Below are 7,689 nucleotides of genomic sequence, written 5' to 3'. Positions count from 1 at the left end.
AAGGAAGTGGACGCCCAGTGATGATATTCTGCTGATCAGCTCGTGGCTCAACACGAGCAACGATCCAATTGTTGGCAACGAGCAAAGGTCATACACATTCTGGATGAGAATTGCAGCGTACTATGCCGCTAGTCAGAAGGTTGTTGTCTGCGAAGAGAGAGAGGCTGGTCACTGTAAACAACGTTGGCATAGGATCAACGACTTGGTCTGCAAATTTTGTGGCTCGTACGAAGCTGCTAAAAGAGAGAAGAGTAGCGGATGCAATGAGAATGATGTGCTCAAAAAAACACATGAAATATTCTACAATAACTATAACAAGAAATTTACCCTCGAGCACGCTTGGAAAGAGCTGAGGAACGACCAGAAGTGGAGTGACCAATCTTCTGCAAAAAAACGAGGGAAACTCTAGCAAAAGGAAGGGTGATGATGGTGGAGAAACATCAAACTCCGAAGGTGCTGAACCCAAGCGTCCTGCGGGTGTTAAGGCCTCAAAGGCCTCTGGGAAGAAGAATATGGTGGAGGAGAAAGCGCTTAAAGAGTTTGAAAGTATGTGGGCTATTAAACAACAGGACTTGGCCGCCAAGGATAAGTTGTCGAGGATGAGACTACTTGAATCTCTGCTTGCAAAAAAAGAACCTTTAACCGAGTATGAAGAAGCCTTAAAGAAGAAGATCATCAGTGACATTATGTTTAATTAGCGTAGGTGTAGTTATGTTTCTTGTTCTTGTTAGAAAATGCTTCTTATTCTTGTTAAGCCTGATTATTGTTCTTGTTTAACTCTCTGTTTCAGGTCAGGATAGTGTGAAAAGATGGAGCAATGGGAGTAGAATAATCACGGAGTCTCTGTGGTCTTGCGGTCTTGGCGTCTTGTGTCACGGAGCTTTCATAGTCACAGAGTGAAAGTGTAGTAGACCTTGTGGTCTTGGAGTCTTGTTGTCTTGGAGTCTAGTGGTCTTGTAGCACTTGTGTCACGGAGTAAAAGTGTCTACTGGTCTTGGAGTCTAGTAGTCTTGTAGTGTTGTTGCAGTCTTCAAGTACTTGTGTCTTGGTTCCCAATCTCTATATATTAAGTCATGTTGCGATGATGTTTTATTCACAATCTCTCTATCTCACTCTCTCACTTTCGAACCAAGGGTGCAAAGATCACAAACCAATCTCATTCTCTGTCTCTTTCTAAACCAATCTCCTTAAACCAAACACTTTCACTCGTTCTCACCAATCTCCTTAAACCAAATACTTTCACTCGTTCTCACCATTCCCATTAAACCAAACACATTCACGGCCAAAAAAAAATAAACTGACTCCTAATCTCTCGTCCTCACCAAACAATTATCAAAAATGGCATCTTCTTCTAATAACACATTTGATGGATCAATTGATGATTCTTTTGATCAACATTTTGATCAACATATTGATGAATATTTTGATCAAACGTTTGAAAAATTTTCCAGCGATCATGGTAATCAAGAAAGAGAGAAAAAAAGAAGAAAAAAAGAATTTATATCGAAAGGAATTGTGAAGAAGGTGATACACGTTTGTGGGGGGGATTATTTCAGCGAAACCCCAACATATCCTCATAATCTATTCCGACGACGCTTTTGAATGAACAAGGGATTGTTCATGCGTATCGTTAATCGACTCTCTAATGAAGTTGAATTCTTTCAACAAAAGAGAGATGCTCTCGGCAGGATTAGTCTCTCTCCACTTCAAAAGAGTACAGCAGCCATTCGTGTCTTGGCATATGGTAATGCGGCTGATGGGGTCGACGAATACCTCCGTCTCGGTGCATCTACTACTCTGTCATGTTTGGAAAATTTTGTGGACGGAATAATTTTCGGCGAAGAGTACCTAAGAAGACCAACACCTGCTGTTCTTCAACGTCTACTTGATATTGGTGAGTATCGTGGCTTTCCCGGGATGATAGGAAGCATCGATTGTATGCATTAGGAGTGGAAGAATTGTCCCACCGCTTGGAAATGGCAATATTCTCGGGGTTCGGGTAAACCAACAATCGTTTTAGAGGCGGTTGCTTCATATGATCTTTGGATATGTCATGCGTTTTTTGGACCTCCAGGTACCTTAAATGATATCAATGTTCTTGATCGCTCACCTGTTTTTGATGACATAATCCAAGGTCAAGCTCCGCAAGTCACATACTATGTCAATGGAAGAGAGTATCGTATGGCTTACTATATCACCGATGGTATTTATCCGAAATGGTCAACATTTATCCAATCAATTTCATTACCACAAATTCCGCAAGCAATTTTATTTGCTCAACAACAAGAAGCTGTCCGAAAAGATGTCGAGCGTGCATTTGGAGTCATGCAAGCTCGCTTTGCCATTGTTAAAAATCCAGCACTTTTTTGGGATAAAGTTAAAATTGGAAAGATTATGAGAGGTTCTATCATACTCCATAATATGATAGTAGAAGACGAACGAGATGGATACACTCAATTTAACGTTACAGAGTTCCAAGAAGCAGAAGACAACGGAAGTTCACATGTCGATCTCTCGTATTCTACAAATATGCCATCAAATATCAGCAATATGATGGATGCTCGAAGAAGAATTCGTGATAGACAATTGCATCAACAACTGAAAGATGATTTGGTTGAACATATATGGCAAATAAATCAGACATAATCAAGGCAACAACTGATCTGTGATGCTTCTCTCAAATTATCCCACTTTATTTGAATAATGTTTGTTTTATGTTTTATTTACAAATCAATGTTTAAAATGTTATCTTTTAATATGTTTTGTTTAAGAATTTTTTTTTTAAAAATATTAATTTTTAATTTCTAAGAATCCTTAATTAAGAGACTAGCATTGGAACACATTAAATGTTGTCGTCTCTTAACCAGATCTCTTAGCACACAATTACTATTAAAAATTAGTTATGATACTCATAATGGGTTTTTGGGTTGTACATGCTCTTAGACAAAACCTCTTCCTTTTCGCTCTTTTTCTACACTATTCCTAATAGCGTGTTTTGTTTAAGTAAATTTTTTTCTACTTTTTTTCAGTTTTGCAATTTTTTTACCACTATGTCAATTGATTTTTTTATTCATATATATTGTATTATAAGTTTTTATATCTTTCTATTTTTCTACTACTTGTCTTAAGGTGGTGTTATTCGTTGTAGATGTTTAATTCAACTCCAACGGATTTAAAATGTGTAATAATTTATATATCTTTTTATTCTGAGTGATTCATTAATGATTTGTAATTCTTTCTTATAATTAATAATAATGGATTTTAAAATAGATAAGATTTTAAATTTTTTTTTTGAATTGATAGCACCATTAAATTTATAACTATGAAAACATAAGTTCAAATGTGCTAAAAGCAAAACAATAAAAACAAAAACCAACGAGGGATTGATCATAACAATCCAAGCAATCAAATATCATCACAGAAATTTGTCAATAGAAACAAAAGAATGGAAAAAAACTAATGAGGGATGATCCCTTGGGGTCAAATAATAATCATTTATCATCACCAATCAACATAGCGAAGATGATCTCTTAGAGTCAAATAATACATGTTGAAATTGACAAAATACATACTTTCTTTGTTGTTGCAATGAAAAATCTAACGAGGGATAGAATTATTATTGAAGATTGAGCCAATAAAAATTGAAATATTTGCTTCACCATGGAAACTCATGACTGCTTTTAGAGGAATAAAATGTGAAAGAAAGAATAATAAAAAACACGTAAAAAAAAGTGTGTTGATAACTCAGATTTTTCAACTAAAAATCTTTGGTTTTTTTTTTTTGTCAAAACACACTTGCATTAATTCAAATCAAACCAGTTCAAACAACATTTAACAATCTAGAGAGGCTTGACTTAGCTAGAGTATCAGCCCGAGAGTTTTCTACACGAGGAAAGAAAACGAACGACAAAGGACAGAAGAGAGTGGCAAGGCTTTTGATATCCTGGAGGACACCTGCAATCTCATTCAAATCCACCCCTGCATCAAGGGTCAAAACCAGGACCTGAGAGTCCGAGAACACTTGGAGGCTTTGAAGATTTAACTCCTGTGCCTTCTTTAGAGCCTCACGCAACGCCAACACCTCTGCCATCAACGCAGAGCACACATGTGAGCGACTAGAGGAGCCCCTGCAGAGCACATCCCCTGCTGCAGTCTTGATGATCCAGCCCATTCCTCCTGATTTTGAAGCTTCCTGCCAAGCACCATCGATCCAACAAGAAGGGGATGATGGGAGACGTTTGCTTACTGGCGCTATGCTGCCCTTCTTCTTACTTGCCTTGGCATTTGCCCCTTCCCATTCCTTTGCATCTGTCACCGCCTTGGAAATAACATCTGCATCTTGGAAACATTGATTTTCAAAGATCAATTTATTCCTTGCAGTCCAGAGGTTCCACAAGATCCATGTCGTGAGCGGGGAAGCCGTTACTCCTACAGGAGGTAGAGAACCTATCGAAACATTTGTTGACAGCCACTCTCTAAGCGTTTCAGCATCTGATGTTCTGTCAACAGGTGTTACGAGGGGGACTTTGGCCCAGACTTCCACCGCAAAAGGGCAATCAAGGAAGAGGTGAATGATGGTTTCCAGCTCTCCACACCTTTTGCAGGATACCTCCGAGTTGATTCCTCTGGTGGCAAGGAGAGCTCCCACCGGCAAAGCATTGTTTAAAGCTCTCCAGATGAAGTGGTGTACTTTTGGTGAAGTATGGAGATTCCACACATTTTTCATCCAGCTGAAGGTATCTTGAGTCATAACATTTTTCCCTTCAAAGATCTTTTTATAACCTGATTTTGTTGTGTAGATCCCAGAAGGTTCAGGTAGCCAGACTTGCTTGTCTAAAGGTCTTGATGAGCTTGGAATGATGAGCCTGATTTGATCCTCATACTGAGGTAAGTGGAGACGAATTTTTTCCAGGTCCCAATCATTGGTATGCGGATTCAACAAATCTGACACCAGAAGATTTTGATTGTCAAACGTTGGTGGCCCTAAAAATCTTTGGTTAGAGTACCGATTTTGATTGTTAAAATTTACTCATAGAAGTAATATCAAAATCCTTCAACTCCCTTCCAACTCTTTTCACAATGAAAATCAATCCATATATGAATAACACTAGATTTTAATTAATTATTTCAACTCTTAGATTGAATAACAATAGATAGAACCAATAACATTAGATTTGAAAAATTTACAATAAAAATATTTTATATACAAGAATCGATAACACTAGATTTATAAAAAATAATTCAAATCAACAATTAATAACAATAGATTTTCTTTAGTATTTCCAAAAAAAATTATGTTTTGTTTTTTGCTGTAAATTTTGGAATATGAATTTCTAAGGTAGTGTGGTGGTGCCCGATTCCATCAGCCATGCATTGCTTGGGTTCTGAGCTGTGTTATTGCCATATTAGCTCATGATGGATTCTCGATCTCATTGATTGTGATTTTCTTAGGAAAATTTGAAGATGCTTGGTTGCAACTGCACAAGAAGGTTCTTGATGCAATTGCTTGTCAAAACAAGCGTTTGAAGACATTATTAAAAGGCAAAAAGAGTGTGTCACCAAAAAAGACTTAAAACGCTGGAGGATAAAATTCTCAGCAAAATTTTGAGATTTGGAATTACTTGAATCCTCAGTGTGTGTGTATAGATCTCAGATTTAAAGAAAAAAACTGAAACTGAAGCTTAGACAGTATAAGTGAGACTCACATGTTTTCATGGGAATGATATCTGCTTGATAAACAACATTCTGTTTCTGCTTTGGACCCATGATAGTTCTAATGATATCGTCACACGAGAGAGAGAGGAGCAAGACTATGATACATTAACCAAATTACAGCTTTGTGAAATTATTGTGCAACTTCAACTGATGTAGCTGGAATATATCAATTTTATTACTTAAAAGCTCTGAATAAATCTTATATCATATTCTTTTGTTGGTTTTTTCATTTCTTTGTATGACATCTAACATCTTTTTCAGAATCGATAACAACATGCCACTAAAGAATATGTCATATTTAGCTCTTTTTTCTTTAAGCTTTGAAATAACAATTTTAAAAATGCATTGCTACCAAATACGCCATAGATTATAAGTTTGATGTGATGAGGAGAAGGTTGGTGCTTAGTTGAAGATCCATTGCAGATTTTGTTGATTAAAGTTTTGAAGTGTATTTATTATGCTTATTGACGAATCTTGTTAATTAGATTCTCATTGTAAAGAAAACAAACAACAATTGTGACATTCTATTACATATCAAGTGTGGCTTAATATAATGAACCAATGTTAAATTATATTTTTATATGACATAGTTAACCGTGAGGCTACGTAAGCCTCGGTTATCTTAAAATCATACAAGATTATTATTCTTACTTCTTAGGAACTAAAAATATGAGTTTATGCCTCCACATGATATAGAATGCAATTACAAATGTCTTTTTATAATGCAACTAAAAGTTTCTTGAACAATGGTTCAACAATAGCTTTAAGTTTCTCTCTATGCTCTCCGAAGAGATTTCACCTCATCAATCTTTGCAATCTTAGTTTGCAAGTCCGGTAAAGCTTCAATCATTTTCTTCTGATGAGATGAAAAAGCATCCAAGATCTCGTTCTGAGGATTAATAAGCTGTCAAAGAAAACATTTCACATTATTCACTAATATTGTGTATACAAAAAAAAACTTATTATAAATTAAAACAAGTCTTAGCTATGTCAGAATTGGAAGAACTGGTGATTCACTGTAAACTTGCCCTTGTGCTCAGTATTAACAATCAATAATACGCGAATCATTCGAAAAAAAAAATACCAATCAATTGCTGATGTTTGATCAAAAGTGATCAACTTTGTGAAATGTAATGATAAGTGAGTAAGGGAAGTTCGTTGTAAACAGTTTTAAAAACATGAACATCACTACAAACAAAACAAAGATACTGAAACGAAAGTCTTTTTCTATGCTCGGTAAATGTGAGGTTATTCAGTCGTCCCTACTCAATTTTCATTTTGGTTATGGTTTGGTTATAAAATCGGTTCTATCAGTACGGTTCTAATTTAGTTTAACCGAAACATAATCAGTCGGTTAAAGATTATGGGCTCATACTCTATACGACGTCTATTGTCATATAATCCTCTTCTTGTTGCCACGTTCTTTCCTCACGTCAATATTATAGATGCAACCTATTATATATGTGTGTTTGTGGTTACCTTGTTGGTGTAAAGGTCTAGCATGGTGGCTGCAATAACTTCCTCCCTAATCTCTTTTTTTTGACAACTCCTACCCCATGTTTGGAATCGCGCTAGGCGCAACGCGTTCGGTTGGTCCGGGATTTAAAAGAAAATCGGGATAAAAGCGAGGATTACTCGGGGAATAATGTTTTAGAAATTAAATAATTTTAATATTTTATTAGTTAAGTTTTAAAAATACATATATCATAAACCTAATAGATGAAGTTACGTAGCCTAGCGGTAAGTATTATTACTTATCAACCTAGTGGGCCGGGTTCGAAGGCAAGCTGCGTCTTTTTCTTGTTTATTCTTAATCGGATTTTTTTAATGAGGGGTTAAATGGTAAATTGATTTTTTCTCTGTAAACCTAGTTGAAGCCGCTTTTCTATTTTTCTTCATCATAAATCACCATTTTTTTTACGATTTACTTCGATTCAACTGTATTTCTGTGACACCCGTCACCTCTAATCCGGA

This window comes from Brassica oleracea, chromosome C4 (assembly GCF_000695525.1).
Source record: "Brassica oleracea var. oleracea cultivar TO1000 chromosome C4, BOL, whole genome shotgun sequence".
NCBI lineage: Eukaryota > Viridiplantae > Streptophyta > Magnoliopsida > Brassicales > Brassicaceae > Brassica > Brassica oleracea.
This window is presented reverse-complemented; position numbering follows the sequence as displayed.